This window comes from Amphiura filiformis, chromosome 18 (genome assembly GCF_039555335.1).
Source record: "Amphiura filiformis chromosome 18, Afil_fr2py, whole genome shotgun sequence".
Lineage (NCBI taxonomy): Eukaryota > Metazoa > Echinodermata > Ophiuroidea > Amphilepidida > Amphiuridae > Amphiura > Amphiura filiformis.
Window position 1 is genome coordinate 49,843,015 of NC_092645.1, and position 24,899 is coordinate 49,867,913.

At 36.5% G+C, this 24,899-nt stretch overlaps 1 protein-coding gene across 1 annotated transcript in view; it reads left to right on the top strand.

Moving 5' to 3' along the window:
• Nucleotides 1-24,899, top strand: part of LOC140138773 (nuclear receptor subfamily 6 group A member 1-like) — an 85,685-nt gene that overhangs the window by 50,301 nt on the left and 10,485 nt on the right. The window lies entirely within an intron of this gene.

Genomic DNA, 24,899 nt, shown 5'->3' on the forward strand with positions numbered 1-24,899 from the left:
CTCAATTACAAAACTGATATAGCGCCCTCATAATGGATATTTATTATTTTAACACATACGGTTGTTTGGCAAATAGCAATCTGTAGCTGTTGATTAACCTTGCGCCCTCATTGTATCCGATCATGATCATTCGTGCTCATCCACTCCATGTGTGGTGGCAGTTTGAATCACAATAGCAAGACAGTCCCAGACCATTAAAGCCAAATAGAACGGCAATTCATCGTGGATATAAGAATGATTGCATCTGGATAGAAGGGCTGAATTTCCTCGTGCCGATACACCTGAAATGTTTCCCGAGGGTAGTTTCTTCTGCACCCATCCCCCCTCCCCCACCATCGGATACGACCCAGGGGAAGACAAGACGAATGATTGTCACGATTGTGTGATATATTTTAAAAACAAATTAACAGAAATAAAGCATGAAAAAGGAGAGTCGAAGAGCGATACATAAAAGACATACAAAATTATAGAGAGACATGGTTCAAACCGGAGTTCTGTCAGTGTGGACCTTACAACATTTTGTATGTTTTAGAGATTTTTAAACGCTGACTTATTCAGTTAGAAGTAGCCTATAATATTAATTGCCTGTTTTAAAATGTGCGACATATATTTTTAGTATCCAAAAATAATAACCTAAACGCAAGTTCGTTTTCAATCATCTGTGAAGCTTTAAGAGCAAAGTGCAATCGTCAAGATTCCATTAAAGCAACTTTTTGAAATCGAGAAACAATAAGTTAAGTGGCCTGTGACTCCTCTCAAGAAAACTAAGATAATACCTGACAATTATATTTCCTTACTTTTCTTATTCAATGAGCGACATAAAACCGAGGTATGTCAATACTGACCATTTTAGTCCTTACTTTTCAAATCCAATGAGCGCCATTGACCGTAAAAATTGACCGAAAAAAAGTGACACATTTTGTTTAAACTTTTTTTTCTTCTTTCTGAAATTGTACATTTTTATATTTGAATAATATTGAACAATTATTTGTTATGGTGACTGGTGCTGTTGTCTGTTCTTTCGCCTCGGGCAAAATTCACCTGTTGTTTGAACTTATGCCGCAGGATAGTTCAGTCTGGAAGAAATACATGCATCGCCATCAGCATTTTGACAAGCCATGTCTGTATCCGCATGGGCAGCCTGAATTCAGGGCGTGGTTCAAGTTTACATAGGTGCATTCTTTTATAGAACCAATAGGCACATATATGTATAAGGGGTCCTAAAAACCCTTTGGAGAACATACAATGGTTCTTTGAAGAACCTTAAGCCATGCAAGATTTAATTTTAAGTGTGAGGGGGCAAAGCCAAATTTTCGTCCCCATTTGTTAACATTTTTGTCCCATTTTTAGTCATTTTAAGGACCATTTTATCCCTGACAAATTTCTGGGGGAAAACTTCCCCCCACTCCCGGTCCCCCTGGCTGTCGCGCATGCCGGGTAATGCCTAGAAAGCCCCCTATAAATTGTGCGAAATAATGGGTTGTCGAGACAGCATTCGAGCTTTTAGGCCTAATGGGTTTGGGCAAGCAAGATCATGTGAAAATAAAGTCGACATACGGAATATCTGGCATGAGAATTTTCAGTCTTTTGCCTGAACTCAGGCAGTTTTGTTGTCCAAATTTACGCGTTTTTATTTTATTTATCTTTTTTTTTTGCAGCCTGTTTTGGGCCTTTTTAAGGTCGAATTCACACACTTTTTCAGGCAGTTTTCAAAAAAGCCATTCTCATGCATGCCTGCATTATTATTTGTTCAGCTAGCCTCTTTCGGCGTAGCACCTTTATACTTGGGTAAAACATTTAATGATATCATTCCATACCCTAACCATGTGCCATGATGACGGTGGCATTTTTCACGGGAAACGGATATTGCCCCAAAATGACACAAATGAAACCCACTAATTCTTACAGGTCCAAAATGTGATGACATGAAATGAAGCGCTATAAATTCCTAATTAGAACTCATTTGAGATGTCCTTGGTTCGAGTCTCTCCGATAACTTTTGATGATTATTTATGATCTGCCCGGGATTATCTACCAGTTCATCTTCAGTATCAATTAACGCTGTGACAATAATGACATATGTTTGATGTTGACATTTGGATGCATTATGCATTGGCTATACATCACCTCGCCTTGACCGGCATGTGTATTTTTGATTTAAAGGGGTATTTTCACAGTTAGCATGACATGCATGTGCGTTTAAAGGTGGGTGACCCAATTGACATCCTCATCTGAGTGGTCTCCCCCTGTACCCCGTCAAATTTTGGCACATGAACCTTTAGAAACCTCATATCTGCGATGTTTCGTTATGATGGAATAAGCAAAAATTGAGTAGCCTCGTCCCCCATGATGCAAGAGTGATATAGGCCTATAGGCTACAATCTAAGAAAAAAGGCCCAAATAGAACCGGTCAGTATTTAGAACGTTAAATAGTTATTCAAAGAACTTTAAAGGGTTCTGCAAAGGCCCGAAAGAACCATTTTAGACACCACAAGGGTTCTTTAAAGGCTGGAAAGAACCAATTTGGTGTTCTTGCAATTTCATGAAACCCCTGATTGTTTCGGTGACATTCCTCCGTGTTATAAGATACAAAAGTACAACATTCCATAAAAATAAGAAAACCTTCCGTATAAAAACAGACATTTTGACATTTAGTGTATTTTTTCGATTGTGCTAAGATATATGTCTGATCAAAAACCCGGATCAAAAATGATTAAACTGCGAGAATAATAACGGCGATATTTTTCGGCATTCTAGAATAACAAAATTATATTTATTTCGTTCAAGCAAGCATCCGTGTGAACTAATTGTTCATTGGCTCTTTAAGGGGTACTACACCCTGGTCAATTTTGCATTTTTCTCAAAATTATAGCGCATTGGTGACAAGTAAGATATGTATATTATAGGGCAAGGACTACAACTACTGCACTGGAAATGTTATATCAGCACGGACAACAGTTGTGGAGTTACAGTCAAAAATGAGGGAAAACCAATATTTGATCAATAAATCAATAACTATTTGCAGTGAGTTGCTGAATTTTCAGTTCAGTAGTTGTAGTCCTTGCCCCTATAATATACATATCTCACTTGTCACCAATGCGCTATAATTTTTGAGAAAAATGCAAAAATAGGCAAAAAATTGGCCAGGGGTGCAGTACCCCCTTAATAAATATGCAACCACGCCCTATTTTAAGACATTTATTTGTCTTGAGTTATTGTCCAATCAAATATAATTATAGATACGGAAGAATCAACATGACCCGGTCAGTTTACTCAAGACGGGTTCGTGTCCTATTTGAACGGACAAATCAAACAGAGAATTTGATGGAGAACTTCGTAGTTACGCGATTCCAAGGACATGCTCAACTGCTGCTTGATGCATTACCTTTTATACCGTAAAGATTCGCCTAATGGCGCTATGGGCTCACTTGACATAAGTAGAATTTTAGGCACAACCTAAGAGTGCCCTCAAGTAAAATTCCCACCAGTAAATAAGGGCACGGAACTCTATTTCTTGTTGTAATTTTAGTGCAGGGAGCTCTCTATTTGTACATGAAATTTATCCCAAGGCAAAGGAGCCCAAGTGCGCCATTAGTCGAATCTTTATGGTATATATACTCGTATGTACCAACAGGCCAATTATAGTTAATTCCGTAAACGTTCGCCTAATGGCGCACCTGGGCTCCTTTCTTTGCCTTGGGGTAAATTTCATGTGCAAATAGAGAGCTCTCTCCTCTGAAATCTCAACAACAATTAAAGTTCCGTGTCCTTATTTGCTGGTGGGAATTTTACGGGAGGGCACTTTCATGTTGCGCCTAGTTATACCAAGGGAGCACATACCGCCATTATAGGCGAACGTTTACGGTAGGGGCCTATGTTTTCCAATATGCTGAAGAACTATATAGTATATTATAAGAAAGTATATATGTTTTGAACTATAATGCATTTGAGGTAGAAAGGAGAGGATCTCTTATAATCATACTCTTTCATCACCGAAAAGTTGTAAAACCCTTTATAGATATAGTATACGGTGTATACCCCTTCGAAAAACCGCGACGCCACAAATAACGTGAACAAAGCTGGGAACGAAGCGGCCAGCGAGCGTAAAACCCGGCCCCTACTAGCAGGTCTAGTAAGAGGTTCCTAGTCACAAGATCTCGCACCAGATATGATGTTCACATTTGTTTTAATATTTAATAAATATGTGCTGCTTGAATTATTTATCATTACAATACACTGCTTGTATTTTATGAAATTAATTTGAGTTGGAAAAGGCCATTTCGTAACTTTTTCCTCTCCAAAGAAAAGGTCAGAAAGTGCATCTTCAGCAGCATCATTTACAACGTGAGCCGAAATAGTCGCCATGCAGAGGCATAGTTCATTTTCTGTGTCTGACCTCAAGCCGTAGAGAATTATGTTATGTTTCCAAATCATTTCAAAGGTTATATAAAAACATATCTGGGTCAAGGAACTGCGACCTAATGCATTGATATCATTGAGCTCATCATGACCATTATTTAGTGAAATTTTAAAGTTTACGTATAGTTTATGTTTATGATACGTGTATATTATCGAAGAACTGCGCCTGAAAGATTGTAATATCGAAAATATAATTATGGAGCACACCACTAAATCAATGCGCCGTTTGTGCAACACTACTGAATTCCGGTAAAATACGGAAAGTTTTTGAAGTATTATGGGCTGCTCTTTGGACTAATAAATCAAAAAGAGTAGCGAATTGTAGCTTAAATGAAAGTGTAAAGCCTGTGCATGAATTTGAATCACCAAAAAAGTCGCATTTTTATAATTATCGAGAAAATAGGTCCGCGTATTAAAAATTGGGCAGAAACAGGTTTTCAGTCTTGAGAGCATGTCAAAAAGAGTGGGGCGCTGTTTAATGGCTCATACCGGGAAAACGAGACGGAAGACTACCCATACATTGAAACATATGTTAAACTTTCATCGTTCAAGGCCTCAAAACGAGCAAAGAAAACTGATGTTTCTACACGTATTTTAATGGGGGCGATTATTTAGTGGTGTGCGCCCTTCATATAGTGAGTGCGTTTGGTAAATACGTACAATGTAGTACTCAAAGAGCTTTTACATAGAAATAGAGTCGCAATAGATTATATAATCTTTTGTTCGTTTGATGCCGATTAGAAGTTGCGACAGGCTATTCATAAAAGTGGTACCATTGTTTCGAATAAAGGGGTTCCACCATTAAATTGGTCACTGATCCGGCATCATTAACGCTCTACACAACAGGCGAGTAGTAACCACACTACAGTCATGTGTAAGGGCAGTCATGTGTAAAGTGGTACCATTGTACTCACGTATCCCAAATGTGTGCTTGTGTGGGTCTGAAGTATATAAGGAGGCTTTAGCTGTCGATGCAATCATCTTTACCACCCACCTGACGCGTCGACGTCAGGCGTTCATTTAAATAAATTGAATGCTCTCGCTGATCGATTACACATTAGAATGTATGAAGGCACACCACTCCACGCCATACATAAATTCTGCCAGTCACATTTCCCCAATATGAAAATTTTTAAAAGTAAAATTTTAATTTTAATTTTACTTCATTAAAGTTTGGCGGAGGCGGGGTTCGAACTTACGGCGGCGGACTGCTTTGGATACACTATGAACCCAGCGCCTTAGACCACTCGACCACTTGTCTTCTTGGAATTCATTTGAAGATATAATCGCAACTTCAACATAGGCCTACCACGTGACAAGCAAAGGCAGAAAACGTACCATATTTTGGAATTTTATTTGCCTACAAACATTTATGTGTATTATTAGCGCTCAATTATTGTTAACTGCGTGTTTTATACAAAAAAAATCCAATAATAAACATGATAACTGGGCGTCTGTATGGACAATACATTATATCGATTTTGACACGTGCTTGTGTCTCAGTACATTTCCATGGTCAGTAAAATACTATAGAGGAAAACCTACCATTTTCTTGTATACACGTTCGATGTTTTTATCATTTACATAAAAATTCCATTTTAGACCCCAAATGTTTTTTTTTCAGGAAATAAAAGATTAGATTACCATAAAAACGAAACTGTAATCTTTTGCCGGGTCTAATGTAATATTCACATAGGATTTTCAACGTTTTTTCTATCCTTATTCTTGAAAAAAAAAAAAATATTTTGGCGTATATAAAATTGAAATAAAATTCTCTGCTTCTTAAACGACATCAAATGTGCCACAATTGGGTATCACGAATCGTTATATATGATGTGCAGTTAATATTCATATTTTCTTTTATACAGAGGATGCTTCAGTTTTGACAGGAAAAATATTTTCTTGAAAACCCTCTCACTCGGTTATTTTAAAAAGGTAACCACGCTTCCCTAGAATGTGCAATAAATTAGCATTAAAATGTTTCTTATTCTAACAGCAAGCGTTTCTAGAATGTATTATGGCGAAATGTGGTGTAGTATGAAGGCTGCCATGTCCAGTCCATATATCTATATTACACTATAATGGTAATCGCTATACGTATACATGTAAGTATAAGTATAGGCCTATAAAGGTTGTTTTAAGAAATTTCCATTTAATTTTATTTTAAGAAGGAGATTGGTATAGAAATAGTGGCGTACCCAAAGAGGGAAGGGGGTTGGGGAGGGGCAGATTCACCTCTGTGAGAAGTCTTGGGAGGGGAGGAGGGAGGACGAGGGGAGGAGAGGATATGGAGAATGAGAGAGGGCTGGAGGAAGGGAGGAATAAAAAGATATAATAAAGACAAGTAGATAAATAGAAATATAAAGAAAATGATGGGAATGAGAGAGGGAGGGTGAGAGGGGACAATGAGAGCGAGGGAGTGATAAAGTGTAGGCCTAGGAAAGAATAAGTACAGAGAAGGGAAAAGAAAGGAATGATGAATACATTTAATGATAAATATTAGGCCTATATAATAACTAAACACATAACATACAGCACTGGGCAGCCATTCGATGATGTCATTTATTCGTTACGTAATTAAAACGCCCAGTCAGATGTATTTCACACCTACCAAACACAACTCACCCAATTTCGCAAACTGGACGTTGAATGTACACTCTCATGAATATTAATTGGCAACATTTTCCAATATGTCAGCGCTGTAATCGGAAACAATAGAACAATAGACCCTGCAGAGCGTTGGTAGTAATACTCAGAGATGTCATTTTTCCTACTTTTCTCTGAATTCCTACTTCTATAATATATTTTCAGCCTGTTTTGGCACTTTTTATTCTAAATTTACACACTATTTCAAGTTTTCAGACTTTATAAGTGGTACCGGTACTTAGTGACATCTCTGATACTAGAAACTTTATTAAATGCTATTAACCTTTAATGACAAAATGAGGCCTTCGAAGTTTTTATGTAAAAGCTCATGTTTTCGTCTTTATTTTGAACCAATTTGCGGAGCTTTCTTGGTATATTTTTTGAGTGATGTGTGCGTTAGTGCAACCTCGGTATAAGTGTTTAATAGGTCTATTTTCCCAAGAGTTGTGCTATTTTAAGTATTTTATTGGTTTGTTTTTTTATATTCGCTTGGTATAAGATGTTTTCATGCATAAGACAAGAAAATGCAAATAAGATATATTGTTTAAAAGGCCTACTAGTACTACATGTCTTCTACAAAAAAATATCGGCTTATCACATTGGCAAGACAAGACATATAGTGAGCAACTTTCTTAAAAAAATATGATGGAATTCACTTCAAACCCCGGGGGCACTTAACACAAATGTCCCCTCGGCTGTGCTCCCCCGGACAAAGAAAAACAAACCTGTTTTGGGACCGCGCAGCTCCAAAAGACTCCTGAACTTTACACCGCTGAAAGACACCTGATTTTGATAATTTGAGCTCTAGCCCTAAATTGCTCATTCTACATATTTCTGGGGTTTTTCAAAGCAATTTTTAACCAGAGAGCCAAAAAGACCCTTGATTTTGACCGTTCGCATGTAAAAGAAATGCACATCAATAATTGAAGACCTGAGCGCAAGTCCACTTGGCCCCTCAACATGTATACACTAAAGCTGCGTATAGTTTCTTATAGTTTGATAATGTTTAATACCGTACATGTTCAGGGGCCAAAACAAAACAAATCTTTCACAACCTTTATGAGTTTTTGACCCTGGAACATGTATTACACATTTTTCAAACCCTAAGAAACTATACGTAACTTCAGTTCATGCATGTTGAGGGGCCAAATGGACTTGTAACGGTCTTCTTGCGCTCAGGTCTTCAATTGTGATCTCGGGATTGTGGGAAAACCAGGGAAATGGGTGTGATGTATATAAATGCTGACATTTTGGTTTCCATGAAAAAATGATTACTAGTACACTGCAAAAACAAGTGTTTATATTTAAACACCATATTGTGTTTATCAGAGCAACACTTAATAAACACATAATTCATGTTAATGGTCTAACACTAATGTTCATAAATTAACACTTGGTGTTATATTACAAACACTAATGTTTGTAATATAACACCAAGTGTTAATTTATGAACATTAGTGTTAGAAAAATTAACATTAGTGTTAGACCATTAACATGAATTATGTGTTTATTAAGTGTTGCTCTGATAAACACAATATGGTGTTTAAATATAAACACTTGTTTTTGCAGTGTATGTTTTGCAGCAGAGGGGTGACCATATTTGGCGGAACGGGTTAGGGGCAGCTCCGAAAGACCATTTTTACCGTATGGTGTCAGCTCCCAAAGACCTACCATCTCCAAATTCCGGGGGAGCTTACCTACCAAAAAATTAATATTGTGCCCCCCCCCCCACCGGCTTCAAACCAGGATGTAGGGAGGGGGGTCGTGAATACGCGCTGATCATTTTACAACACCCTGTATAGACAACATTTAGGGACGCACCATTTGATACTCAGGGGGGGTAGGAAGTTGGGATCGGGGAAGAAATTTTTTTTTCGCCGCCGAAGGCGGCAAGTTTTTTTTAAAAAAATTTCATGCATTATACACAGTTAGGTGGGGAAAGGTGTTTTTTGGTTTTTTTAGTGTTGGTGGGGAAAGTTTTTTTTTGCTCATGTAGTGGGTGAAGTTTTTTTTTTTGAAACACTTCCTACCCCCACCCTGAGAATCTAATGGTGCGTCCCTTACATCCTTATGCAACATATAAAGTATGGCCTTCAGCTGTTGCACAGTCATGATTATTAACGCCAAGGTTTCGGCTAAAAACAATTATTATGCGAACGATTAACACAGAACAGTGACCTCCCCCTTACGCAACCACTCAGGACGCAGTTCTATAACAATGGTAACCCCAATATGCTTCTAACGCTCAAAAAGTGACCCCTGAATGTATTAGGTACACAAATTCATACTCATTAACTTGAGGTCTGTATTGAGTTATCAAAATTATTGAACTACGGCATTGGATATGAGCTTGGAATTTTGGAATGAAAGAATAGCCCGGAGAAAAATGTTTAGTCCGAGTACTAGCAGAACGGTAAACTGCATATCCGTCTTTAATACACGCTTTTCAATATGGACCGAGATTCGATGAATGCCAAGTTCACAGTATAGTAGCGTGATATTATTGTGAATGTATTAAATGGTGAAGTAAAAGGGGCATTTTTAAACCGTCCCGGACTCTCTGTTTACATGGTTCAATCCATGGGTCCTCATCAAGCTCAGCGGGTTAGCATAGTAGCGTATAGCGGTCGCCGGTTCTATCCTCGCTTTGCAGCACCGAGGTCCCGTGTTCGAGCCCTGGTCGTTCCCGATACATGACTTTATGTGCATTTGGTTTCCCAGTTCATATTCGCTGTCACAGAGCTTTCTTTGGATCCTCAGGTTTCCCCAGACTTTTCTTCCATGATAGTAAAGTTTCGGAACAATTTCGGTATTGATTGATGGTAGGCTACACTGTTATGCAAATAGCCCAAGTGGCTGCAAGCGCCAACAAAATTGCACATCAAGCATTATTTTACAGAAAAAAAAACAATTCTCTTTTCACTAGAACAGCCATTGTTATATAACTTAAATGCCACATCTTGCAGAAAAAGTGGTAAAAGCAGCAAGATCAGTTCGTTTAAATACACATGATACATATACATGTATACAGGGATTGTTATCTACTGAAGATAGCACGGTATTATGATACGCTTACCGGCCCAATTCCATGTTGTTTGACACAATGTATTCGCGCGCTGTTTTCTTTACATTGTTTTCCTTTTCGTAGAATAAAAACCTTCATCCTTGGATGTTTCATTTTTATGTTGATCTGATAATTAAAAGAGTGCAAAATAAAGGACTTGACCATAAAACATGTAAAATGTCAATCCATGTTGTCAGTGCTATTGAAGTAAAAACCGATTTGACCCTGAGTTGTTTAAATAATTCCTAAGAAATCTCTTCATTCGGGGTTCAGTGACTGAGCACAACTTGAACTTCAATCACCAAACCTAATAAAAATCTCTTCAATTATAAATAAAACGTATCCAATCATTACTAAATAAAGCTCAGGCTATTGTCTTTTCCACTGGACAGTAACCCTCGGCCTGCCTTCGAAAGTTTCTAAAAGGTGTTTTTTTTTGTTTGGTTTTTTTCCCCCTTTTCAAAAACCGGATTTTTAGGTGGCTGTATTTGATTCGTTCATTGGAAGTACTATACAAACATGCCTATATAATATTGCTTCTTGTACGTTTTTGAAATATATTAGATGTTATATTTTAGTTTAAAAGTTCATATTTTGTGATTTTTTTAGCGCGCAGTATTCATAGTATTAACCATTGTTCTTGTTGAGATGTTACGGCTGTATTGATAACTTATTGATTCAATAGCCTCATCAACCTCGAATCACGTTTCTACAATAGTGCACTGGAGAGTTGAAAAAGTCAGGGTCGTGGCCATGGCGAATCCTAACGATGTAAGAGACTGTTACGTAATCCCTGTCATATTTTACGCCATGTTGTAGTTGACCGCGTCCGCTAGTATAATGATGGGCAAAACATGCCATCTAATTAGAGTATTACCGCTTCCTTTAAAACTTGATTATTAGTGTCAATCTTGAAATGGGGGGGAGCCTGAATTGTCAAAAGGTGGCTGGAAATGGGTCATTTTGTCAAATGTCCCCCTTGCTCCCCCCCCCCCCTCGGATTGACGCCTAAAGAAAGGTGTCTTACCATGGACTGTAGAAATAAGGCCGATGGACAACTTGTTTTAGACCCCCTCCCTCCGCTCGAAGTAGTGCGAATGGACCGTTCAATATTTACGCCAGTCGGGGGGGGGGGGGTCGGAAAATGGAAAAATATTTTTGTAATCCCGCTCTACACCCTTAGCTTGTTGGAGGGGTTTTTTTTAGCTCGTAGCGCCCCTCCCACCTGAAGACCTAAATAGTCAAAGCATTGCAAAATTTTCTAAAGAATCCTGATTGTATGAGCCTATAGTATTATATTATCGCCATTGGACATCCTCAAGGAGGTCAACAAAATTCCCTCCACTTTTAATAATTAAGCAACATTAGGTGAGATAAAGGTCAACATTGGTAAAATATTGGACTTTGGATCTTTAGTGACCTGTTTTTGACCACCATGCATTCTCTGCAATGCTGTAAAACTTCCTAAACTTAAATTTGGTAAACAATAACATTATTTGAATATCTGTCATAACCGAGGCCAATGGGAATAAAAAAGAACAAAAGATCGTTTTCTGAAATAATAGCTGCACTTTTTTGTCAATACTGCACATTCATGTCACGAAGGTTAATGGATGGAATGAGCTAAAGCCGGACGGATTTTCCCTCCGTAAATAAAAAAAAATCAACGCGAGCTTTCTTTGCGTTAAAATAGGAGCGCATTGGATTTGAACTGGACGAGGTCAACTTGTATTATCTGATAACAATTAGTATATCCTACTCGGTATAGACAAAAACGACGTATCTGTAATCCGTTTTGGTCTTATGGGGTTGTACCCCCGGGGAAGGGGTGCATGGCTTCCCTGTTTGATGGTATACGAGTATATGGGGCTTGTTTGTTTGTTGTTGTTGTTGGGTGTTTTTCTTGGGGGGGGAGTATTAATTTGTAGAATGCTCATCCTTTCGTGAAAACATGCACTTTGAAAAGGAAAATTATTCTGTTTAAATATGTTACATACAAAAAAGCAAAATTGTGATCTCGGGTATTTCGAGGGTTGACAAACAGAAGGCCTTTAACTCAAAAAGGGCCTTTTTGAGAAAAACGAGTAAAAATAATATTTTGCATTGAGATGTGACCAAGTATTATTGTGCTATAGATGCAATAGGGAGTTGAATTGAGTTAATAAGGCTTTATGATTTAAAAAATCTGTGGTATTACAGATTATTTTGATACCAAAATCTCAAAATGGCCAAAAGTGAGTTAAGGCCTTCTGTTTGTCAACCCTCGATTTAGAAAAATTTAAAAAACATTAGGGCCCGAACTTACGATCTATCTTTATCAACGGCGAAGTGTGATCCTAGCAGCATCTTATAGGGTTTTATCAATACCAAAGGCAACACTTTGCCTTAATATGACCAAGGCCAAAATCACCTGCTTCCGAGTTCACACAACACGATATATGGAATATTTTTGGGGCACTAAAACAAGATCCTGCTAGGATCGAAATATCAGACCCCAAAAAACCGCATTTACCTTCTTCTGTCTTAGTATTGAACACTATATACCATTTCCGATTCCACTCATGCGGACCTGAATTATCATTTTGTATAGATTTATTATACCAGTTACCTTGAAATTGATTAAGCCATGTTGCATATGAATAATTGACATATGGTTCAAGGTTCTGTATTTAAAGTATGTAACTATTTTTGTTGTTGTTACGGCAGACTGACAATATGTCACATTTTCATCTAATTTTATTCCCGAAATTTATTTATCACGGCTGCCCTGTGAACTTGTGGTAATTTACATAGTAGAATATACTCCTCTCTACACATGGCAGCTATTTCATTTACTCACTTCTGGCACTGAGCAGTCGAATTTTGTTTTATATGAATGAAAGTGAGCTATGCGAGTGCTTTTCCTAATTTTAAAACCAATACCACTTTTCGTTACAACATATGAGTGGAACCACAGACTTTCAAAAACATTTCCTCGTAGATTAATATTTATAGAAACAAGAGGTTCAGTGTGTGAATGACCAATCCTCTTTTCTCATTTTAAACAGGTTTTATGAAATGTAGCATTGATGCTGGTAACAATTTTAAATCAATCTAAATAACGTAAAAATGAAAAATTAGTGGCCGCATTAATTTTGTCAACTTTTCTGCCACAGAGGGCGCTACAAGCTAGTTGCCACTAAAAAAAATTATCAAGTACTATAGTAAATGCATGGGGTTCGACTGTATCGATTCACGCTTGGTGTTCTATTTATTAGTTTGATAAATAATTAATTATTATCATGATTATAATAACATATTGTTATTATACCATGGGACGTGTTTGTAAATACTACATTATAAATCATTATTTAGCCAATGTTTTTGTATTTTATTGAAAATGTTGCAAAATGTCTCATAGTTGAGGTGCAGTGCCGCCGACAAGGGTGGTGAAGGGGGTGCGTTACGCCCGGGGTCCTAGGGGCCCATAAAAATAAAGAAAATATACCTCAATGGATCCCATATAAGCAAAGAAAAGAGACCTCAGGCCTCAGGCCCATACAAAATGGGGGCCCTGTCGTTCATTTTACCCTGGGCCCGTATTGGCTCTCGGCGGCACTGTTGAGTTGGGTGTTTTTTTTTCAACATTAAAAGCCATTTTGCAACAGGGGCATTGTACTTCGTATTAATCCACAGCCTCGTCTTTAAAAAAAAAAGTTTCTGGGGTCTATTGAATTAAGGAAATTATCGAATCTATCCTCCAAAACGAGCGTGCTAGAGTTATCACGAAATGCCCCTTAAAGGAGTATTTCGTGATCCTAGCATCCTCTATTTATGTCATTTTTCATATAGATATCCACGGAAAAAACCTATTCCCAAAATTTCAGTTGATTCCGAGTTTGCGTTCGCGAGTTATGCATGATTACGAGGGGGTATCAAAAAGTTTTAGAAATCGCCCAGAAGTGAAAGAGCTATATCAATGAAATTTTGTCAGTGCAATCATTGGTCCTTATGTACATTATGGTCCAAAAATGGTCTCATAGGTATGTTTACTTTTTTACAGGTGGCACTAGATGCCAATAACCTGCTGCCCCAGTTACTGCGCATAAACTGCAAGATTGAGAAAATTGAGGCAAGCAGCATTATTAAGATCCTGCTTTTGAAGGGTTGCAGTGCCTAGAAAATTGATGATGAAATGAAAGTTATCTTCGGTGGTGATTGTGATATGTCACTGTCGCTTTTTGGAAAAGGAACTTTTATTTCATCACAGATTTTCTGGGCACTGTAACCCTTAAAATGGAACTTAATCATGCTGCATGCCTCAATTTTCTCCATTTTGCTGGTTATGCGGTTACATAGGCAGGTAGTGACATCTAGCTCCTGTAAAAAAAGTAAACATACTTATGAGACCATTTTTGGACCATAGTGTACATAAGGACCAGTGATTGCACTGACAAAATTTCATTGATATATATAGCTCTTTCACTTCTGGGCGATTTCTAAAACTTTTTGATACCCCCTTGTATGTGTATTACACATTTACGCTGCTCCATAGACAATGCGTTGTAATTTCGTTCTGGTGCACCAGAACGAAATTCAAATTTCACGATATCTTGGCTAAACGAATTAATCTGCAAGAAATATTTTGTACATAAACATTATGTAGCCAGAGGTTTCCAGTGATATAAAAATCTCAACTTTTTTGAGAAAAGTGGGGGATGAGGCTGTGGATCACGAAATGTCCTTTTAACTCTCGTAAGTAAAAAAAAATCAACCATGAAAGTTCATTTTGCTGTCGTCGTGGTCAATTCAGAGAGACAAGAATTATTTTGAATTATTGTCAAATATCTCAATTGTCTTCTATTATTGTTATCATGAAGGTTGTATTTTCATAGTGTATAATTATTTCAAGTAAGATTATTCGTATTACTATGAAATTCTTGAAATATTTTCTGTGGTCGAGTCACAAACGATTCACTGCTTTCTTATTTTACCCATATTCCAGGTTACTTCTGTCTTTCTTCCCCGTTTTTCTTTTCTTTTCTTTTCTTTTCTTTTCTTTTCTTTTCTTTTCTTTATTCTTTCTTTCTTTCCTTTTTTTCTTTCTTCTTACTTTTTCCTTTTTTCTTTCTTTCTTTCTTTCTTTCCTCTTTCTTTTTCATTTGTTCTTTCTTTCATTTTCCTCTTTCTTTCTTTCTTTCTTTTTTCTTTATTTGTTCTTTCTTTCTTTTTATTTATTTAATTATTTATTTATTTATTTATTTATTTATTTATTTATTTATTTATTTATTTATTTATTTATTTATTTATTTATTTATTTATTTATTTTCTTGCTTGATTAAACCATACATCTTTAATACACCCTATATCTGTCTTTTTGTATTCCTTCTCTTCTCTGTTCTTATTTAAATTCTTTCTTTGTAGGCATATTTTGCTTTTGCCTTCTGGCGCAATGATCGTCAACTTTACCTCAAGAAGATGACCACTATAGGCCCTAATATTTAATTTTTGGAGTACGAGATATGGTTTCTGTATATCATCATTCATGCCAAACGTCGCCTTGAAAGATAACACATATATCGGTCATGGTCGACGAATATGATAAGAAAAGCTGAAGTTTTGATATTAGTTACATGATTATTTTGTTGGATCCTTTTCAAAATAGAAATTAGTGTTAATTTTGGCCAATTGCAATGCAAACAAGTTGTTTTAGGATGGGAACTTCGAAGTTTGAAGACCTTGACACACACGTGTCGATTTGTGTGCAAATCAATAGGAGAAAAGTTTGAAGTGGGCGTTGCCTCTTTAATCGTTAATAATATCGTAAATTTGTCCTAGTTCACCATTTATATGAAATAATTAAAAAGAACATCGATATTTTGGTTTGAAATGCGTTATTTCGCTCAATAACTGTATAATGATGTCAAATATTTTGAACTAGCGGGAGTCCCGCGCTTCGCGGCTCAAATCAATACCTTAAAAAGGGCATTTCGTGATCCACATCATCGCCCCCCCCACACTTTTTTTTTCAACAAAAAAACATGAGATTTTTATACCACTGGAAAATAATGTTTATGTAGGCCTACCAAAAATTTCTTGCAGATTATTAATTCGTGTTAATAGCAAAAATATCGTCAAATTTGAAATTACAACAGTGGCTAAGTTTATAACTTAGCTATATATGGACATATAGCCTGTGGAACATAAATACACATGATCATATGCATAACTCGCAAACGCAAAATCGGAATCAACTCAAATTTTGGAAACAAGCTTTTTTCGTGGATATCTACTGAAAAAATGTTATAAAAGAGGATGTTAGGATCACGAAATCCTCCTTAAATCTCTATTAAATCATACATGAATAAATAAATAAATAAATTTAACATTAATTAGTTATAAATACAATACAATAAAAAATAAACATATGTCATAAATCTAGTTTAATAACCAATAACCGTGTTATAATTTCATCAGTAGCTGGCTGGATGAACTTCGGATCACACTAATATGATTCATCATCAAAACTCATAATTGTCCTTGGTGTAATCTCGTCAAATCGAAGTATTAAAGCTTTTACGGATCCCATCACCTGCATCCATACGAAAACATAGCACATGCAACATTTCTGACACGTTTTGAGTGCGGGCTGAATGTACCGACCATGAACCGTTCCAGTGGCTATTTATGAAGTCCGCCCAAGGACAATGCATTCATTCTATTGTAAGATGAGAACCCGATTTACTTTTAATTTGCATGCTAATAATCGAAGATGTTGTGATGGGCGAGCATGCATGACGATGGGTTGTCGTAATACATGACTGTCAACATTTATTGTGTACTTGAAAAACATGTGTTAAAACTATCGAAAGAACACGAAGAAATTGGAAGGAAAAGAATGGAGAAATTAAGAAAATAATTACTATAGGCCATTTATGGGAAAATAGGCCTATGATAATATTGAAAGAAAATTCGGTATCTGACTGATAAATAAATAAAGTAAATAAATACTAAGAAAACAAGATTAGAAAAGAAATCGGAGATCAAACATGTTGCCATTTTAAAGTAAATTAAATTAAACTTCAACACTAGGCCCCCTATACTTGTTTTTTATTTTCGCTTACCGGGAGCACTTTCGAGGAACTTCCTCGTCATCAGCCGATGTTGTTGTTAGCTCTGATGTATTTCTGATGAAGTTTAATTTAATTTACTTTCATTTTATTACCACTGCGTATGAATCTGCAATTCTATGTCGCTATTTATTTTGAATGAAAAAGGAAATAGGTTATTCAAATATGACATTTATTGTAAAAAAAAAATACTTTGATACGTAACAACCAAACCTCTGCAACTGTCTGCAACCAAACGTGTTCAAACCGTATATTTTAAACTGATTTTCGCGCCATATTTGACCATTTCCACAACTGCAAAATAAATTTTGAAATTGGTTATTTTTCTTGTCATTTTTTAATTTTAAGGGTTTATAAATTGGTAATCATGGTAATTGGGATCAAACAAATGTTTCAGAAATCGTTCATCTGGCTCACACGGCGCTGGCTTACGTTTACATAACCTTTGCCGTTTTTAGAAGCCATTAGTTATGAATGTGGAGGCTGTCTGCTGAATTGTAATAATATTGCCTACTGTGTCGTTATTATGCTTGGTATAGAACCATATCATAAAGTGGTATTAGATTGCATATTCTTATCGTAAGAACCTTGATGTTGTTTACAAGTTCATATTTAGCACGTACGGTTTTAGTTCAGAAATGACCTAGCCGTTGGTGAACTTGGAACTTTTCTTGCCACAAGTTGTTGCACCAATGGCTTCCCTGATATGCCTCATGTTTTATAATCATGAAAAAGTAAACCCGCAAGCCTCAGAACAACTATAATTGTTTATCACAAGCAAAAAGAACCCTTTTTTTTCTCGATTTTTTTGGGAAAATTACATATAATTCGAAAATTGGGGAGCTCATGAAACACTGATAAACTCAGACTTATGTATATAGAGGGCGTGTACAGATTAACTTAATTTAACGCGGTGTATTGGCACTTTATTTAAAATGCTGAATATATTCGTTTTAAGAAGATCTCTACTTCTATTCCCCAGGATATATGGTATAGTGAAGAAGCTTTCGCTTTGTATGAATAAGTTAAATAGTTCATGGAGAGGTCTCCCAGAGTTTTGATAATTAGGCTACATAACTAATTACATATATTCATGATACAAATAATTAACTTAATTTTATCATTTTCAGTCAATTCATCCGGCCATTGACGTAATAATAATGTTGCATGATGATACATGCGACATCACATCTACATGCAGGCAGTAACGTGCCAGAACTTTCTGTCGCGATATCGGGGAGAAGAAAAAATGACCCAGTGAGCGTTGGGCCCATTTTTACCGAGATATCTGCTCGCGCAGTGCGAGTAAATTTTCAGTTTCATTATAGTTGAAGTAAAAGTTGGTACATATGTTCATTTCGCGCGAGAAAATGTGTAATTTTACACCTTTTTACGTTATTTGATACCCAAATCAAGGTGTTTATCGAATATGTGCGTATTTAAACGGTAGAACAGCGAATTTTTTTTCTCTTTGCGTTGTCAGGGGGCACTGGCCCCATCCCCTTCGTCCTCCCCCCGGTCAGGTGCGCCACTGCAGGTAGGAGTATACCTAAAGATTTACAAGGCATACAAGGGTACCACCCTGTCAAGGGGAATGGCTGTGTACATTTATAATAACCATCTGAAAACATAAGTCACTTAAATGCATATAATGAAACAGAGTCATAATCTTAATTAATACAACCTTAGTATTAATTACAAAACCATCTATACCAGTATATTATAGATATTGAATTGAATCGCAATAATAACGCAATATCGGTAGCATCAATACTTTCAATTCCAATTACTACAAATTATGCAATGCTATAAAATACTTTTATCATAGTGAATTTCTTTAAAAGCATCTTTAACATATTTTTGTGTGGAAGATGGTTGGCTTAGATCGGTTTATCAACATCCACTATGGACCACAATGTCCTCATCCCAGTGGCATAGTTCAATAACCTTAATTAAACAATAATAATGCAAAATTTGACCTCAAGTTGCAGAGTAAGAGTTTTTGTACCCAAATTTTCAAAGGTCATTCAATGAATGTACAACTGTATTGGGGTTAATGGACTGTGCCCTGATAGATGAGCATGTTGTGGATCCTAGTGATCATTATATCCCGAATTTTATCATAAGATTATATTATAGGAATATAGCATTAAGCGTGGTAAAGTAGGTTCCAAGGTGATGTGGTATTACCACCGATTTATGGTCAATTTGGTTGATATGATATGTATATATATGAGCGACTGTACCTGAAATGCAATTACATTACTAACATTAAGTCGAGTTTAAAAAAAAAACAAAAACAAAAAAACTCTTGAGTGTTTTTATTCATTTGTATGTTCTATTAGGTGTCCTCGGTTTTAATTTAGATTCGGGCTTAATTGTGGTTGGTTTATTAAGCTAATACGTTTGCTATTTGGTGGATTTCAGGAGTTAAAAGCTTTGAGGAAAACAAGGAAGTGAGGAAGAACAAGTGCAAGAGATAATGACTAAAGAGAAGAAGAGTATTTAACATGTTAAATAGCGAAAGAGATATTATTCATCTGTTCATATCTCAGTTAAGTTAACCCAAGGTACAAAATGTCCAAGAATTCGGAAGAAAGGTATTAAAATCTAACTTATCAAAAGCCAATATTTTCAATCGACGTATTTTTTAATCCACACAACAAGGTTTTGGGTTTTCTTGAAGCTGCAAAGTCTTAATGGATGGAATGATGTGGGCCGCAGTGGTCAGCGTCTAGCGACAATCTGTAAATATGGTAAAGTGTGCTGAGGCTTGTGAATCAACGTCTAGGCGTTGTGCCAGTGCGTAGCGGAATCACTGCGCTTTTCTTTTTTTCAAATAACATAAAATTCTGTATACTAATATATATGCATTCTGGGTAATTGTGAGTTCATAGTCCTTCGGACCAAATATGATGATATGTTTACCATTTTAGTCCTTCCGATAATTAATATATACTGAGGTGATAGGTAGATGTGTGGAATTGAATATTGTGTGGTAGGGCGTAACTCGCTGATTATGTCCGCTACGGCTTGTCATACTAAACTGAAAGCAAGTCTCGGGTTCAATTCGGACAATTAAGAGGAGAGGCATGTTCCAGAGCGTCGAACTTCACACGTCTTTCATTTTGATATTGTTTATCTGTCACACATAAAGTGCTTAACATTTTCCTTCATTTGGTTGCTGTAGCCTTCGTCAATGTTCGTAAAAGGCATTTTATACTTCTCTTCTATATGCTACCCCTGATGCTACCCATGACCAAAAACGTAATTTCGTTGGATTCCTCTATAGCCTATACATTACACTACAGTCTATATACACACATACTTTACTACTTTATTTCTACTGCACACAAATTCATACTTGACTTCAAGGGCCATGAATTCACGGACACCAATACCACAGATCGACTAAATGACAGCTTGCCTACCACCAAAAACTAAACCTCGAGATCCTCCATCCATCCATGGCCAAGGCCCATACCAGACAGATAGGGCTTTCCCCATAGCCTTAACATTGACATTGGACTTACTATCAAAGGCCATACACCAAGGCTTCGAACCCTGACATTGATGTGTAGACCCAAGGTTCGAACCAGAAATAGTTCGCGTGCAACCTCCGGATGTAATAGCCCCTCCTCAAATCCGCCCATTTAAAACTCCCTTGAAGGTGATATCATTTAAAGATAAGGACACAGATCGTGGTGACATCTTGTTCAGTCTGCTGCAAATTGAGTTGAAATTGGCCCGTATATAATTTTAAATAATTTTGCACTGAGTGTGACCATAGACTCTAGTGTGACTCAGAGGATGATTTAAGTGTTATCACTAGAGTTTCAACTGCCACTTTACTTTTCAAATCCTGTTGATTTCTGTGCAAAAGATGTTGTTTTAGAATTGTGTGCAAAGGATAATTCACACCTTCTGTAGATAACATAAAATGTGAAATCGACCAACATTTTGAATGTGTTTTTATTGTAAATATATCTGTCCAAAATGCTGGTGGAGTGTTGGGTAGTACTTTTAAAAAATCATCCTCTGAGTGTGACTTAACATCGCAGGTGCACGCAGGGTATAGTTACCGGTATGTGAAAATGACACATGTATTATTTGTATTTTTTAGACCTAGTTATTGCAGTTTATTAACGAAAACTGAAAAACCAATAATATTCGTATTCGCCGTAGAATAGACGTAATAATCGGATTAACTAACATAGCAATAGATGAATACAATTTTTGAGTAGATCGCCCTGCACTACAAGCAAATTACACTAATCACCTGTGTATGTCAGCAAACATAGATTGAATACAACACCGCTCTTTTCAAAGATAATAATCTTACAGGTGCGAGTGATCAGCCTTTCTTTGACATCTATGGTTCAATGCATACACAGATATTGGAACACATAGGTATACCGCGTGAACGTTGTAGTGCATGGCGATATATTCAAAATTGTATTCGTCTATTGCTATGGTAGTTAATCCGATTAATTACGTCACTTTTATACGGCGAATAGGAAGAGCTGAATTGAAGGCTTCGTATTATTCGCCAGCGAAGTGGTTATACAACTCCCTGGTAACTTGATCACGCACCTTTTGACATTGGTAGTACATGTCATAGACTTTGTATTGCGATCATTTCGATCGTGGTGCAGAACTCAAAAGCGTGATCCAGTTGACATAGTGATAATCGTAACACTTCGCTGGCGAATAAGTGGAAAAATGAACTTGCGTGAATCGTTTGTCAAGTTCGGGCAGATATTTCGAATTCAAACTATTTATTTATTTATTTATTAAAATTAATTAGGGCTTACATTTATTTATTTAGTTATCTATTTTTATTTTTATTACTTTTAATTAATTAATTACATTTATTTATTTTATTTATTTTTATTTATTTATTTAGCCAGTTTTGTGAGAAATGTGATGATTACAGTGACAGTGTTTCATGTCGACAGTATTTGACCCCCTCATCTCATCTCGCGTCAAATCTCTCGATGCTAAATGAAATGGCACATGCAAGCCTTATTTTAAAACTTTCATTTATTTTCATAAACGTGCTCAAATAAAATCGTGATTAATGGATTTAATCGCAATTAGGGACGCACCATTTGATACTCAGGGGAGTAGGAAGTTTTTCAAAAAAAACTTCCCCCACTACATGAGCAAAAAAAACTTTCCCCACCAACACTAAAAAAAAAAAAAACCCTTCCCCACCTAACTGTGTATAAATGCATGAAATAAAAAAAATAAAACTTCGCCGCCTTCGGCGGCAAAAAAAAAAATCTTCCCCCGACCCCAACTTCCTACCCCCCCTGAGTATCTAATGGTGCGTCCCTTATAGGCAGGTCTTTCGCTTGAAATGTGTACGACGATTCTTAAAAAGATCCTCCAACCCAATCTCATTCGCACAAATATCGCATTGGGGGTTGTCGCAAAGTTGGATACTGTTAAAATTTTAATCCGCACATATGGACAGGTTCTGCATTTTCTTTTGTATTTTTCTAAATCCACAGGAACCACGACATCTTAAGCTTGTTTTGAAGACTTATATCCACTTGTTCCAAATTGCCTTATTCATCTATCTTTTCTTTCAATGCATAAATTGTTACATTTCATGGTCATCTTTTGCGCAGAAATGGATAATTATAGTGGTCAAGGGTATCAGAAAGTATACAGTAACAAAAAAACAGAATTTGGTCAAGTAATTATACAAATGAAGACGAATGATGACGACTTCAAGGAGAACTTACTAATTAATATTGTTTGACCAAACAGGAATATTACCAATATTATATGCTGTTGTCATGGCGTTATAGTTTTATACAATACTCAGAGTATAATACTAGTATTCAATAGAGAATGTGCATGAAAAGCCATAAAATCGAGAAAAAAACAAATTTAATTTTCCCCGGATTCCCCCCACCTCTCATCAACTTCACTGAATTCTCACCTAAACAGGACACTCAACAGTCTAAAATAACAGTACGATTGTACACGTTTCCGCTCATAGAGGGTATGTTTCTATGAACTCCCCCTCTTCAAGATGTTGTGCACTCATCTGCTTCGCCTAAATTTCACAAAGTTTATGATGTTTAAGACCTCCCTGAGAGCAGACGGGAATTCGTGTATTTTTAAGTAGGGGGGGGCTGATGTGAAAATAAACGTTGCCGCATGGCCTCCCTCGGAGTGGCCTACCTCTTGGACATATTTTATAGCTTCATGTTTCTATGAATCACACTCTGTAGCTCTCATATAGTTTCAGATAACATAATAAAACAAAAAGGCATATTAAAAATAACCGAGAAAAACATAAGTAATTGCAAGTATAGCAAAAGAAGTCCCATCCCACATCAATTTCGCCCAAATTAATGACACTTAACAAAATCCATAACCCATAAGCCCACCGGTATTCCCTAAAATAAAGTTGTTATTTTATAAAGTTATCATCGAGGAATGTTTTATATTCATACATGGTATATGCACTTTTCAGTCTTGGAAGTAGCCAAACCTCCCCCCGTGGACAGAGTGAAAACGGATACATTTCTTTAGAAGGGCATATCTTCAAAAGTTATGAGCCGATTGAAATAATTACATACCAACTTATACTTGATCAACTTTTCTGAAATAGGAGAAAAAGAGGGCGCAATGAGGGGCCTCTTTTTTCTGGGACACCCTGTATAGGCCTAGTGATTTTAAAACGTACATGGGCCTGTCCTGATGCGAAAATCTACGGCCTGTGTTTGGAAGATAAACGTGTAAAATCAAACCAAATCTCGCGACAATTTGTGGGGCTAGTATAGGCACGAAAAAAGAGCACCCTGTTTTACGGGCCCGACCGACCCAGAATTTGCGTTATGGGAGAATTTTATTTTTACTTTTTAACTTTTTGCTAAAATCATACATTTTCAATACATGTTTGCAAAAAAATTATCAGATTTTAAGCTAATATGATGATATTTCAGGGTTAGCCTCCAGAAATTACGACCGAAATCCATTTTTTTTCGTCGCCTTTTATATAGGTCTATCAATAAAAGTGAAAAAAAAGTTGACAAAAGTGAAAGATTTTCAACTTGGAAGCTGAATGGTCATCAACATGTAGTCGGCTCAAGGTTTTATAGGATAGTGCCAAGGCACTATCACTAAGAACCACAACATGCTCATCTTTCAGGGCACAATTCTTTGACCCCAATAGATATGTACATTCATTGAACGACCTTTGGAATTTTGAGTACAAAAACTCATACTCTGCAACTTGAGGTCAAATTTTGCACTATGATTGTTTAATTGAGGTTATTGAACTATGCCATTGGGATGAGGCCATAATTGTGGTCCAAAGCACTATGTTGACAAGATCCAAGGAGTTCTTGACCCGTACTGATGAGGAGGTCCGAACTACTAGTGCATTAATTATATCATATGATTAGCAAGTGACATTGAACATGACTAATTGTTACGACCTAATTAATGTTACGTAACAATAACCTTCGTGATTTGTAAGTGGAACGTGACCGAGAGAAAGCTTGTGCGCAAGGCTAATTTTGTTTTGCGCTTGTTTGTTTGTATGATATTTGTTTATTTGTTGTATTTCTTTGTTTTAATTTACAAAAATACCTCATTGCTCAATCATAAACAAAATTCAGACAAAGTCCTTATTCTGC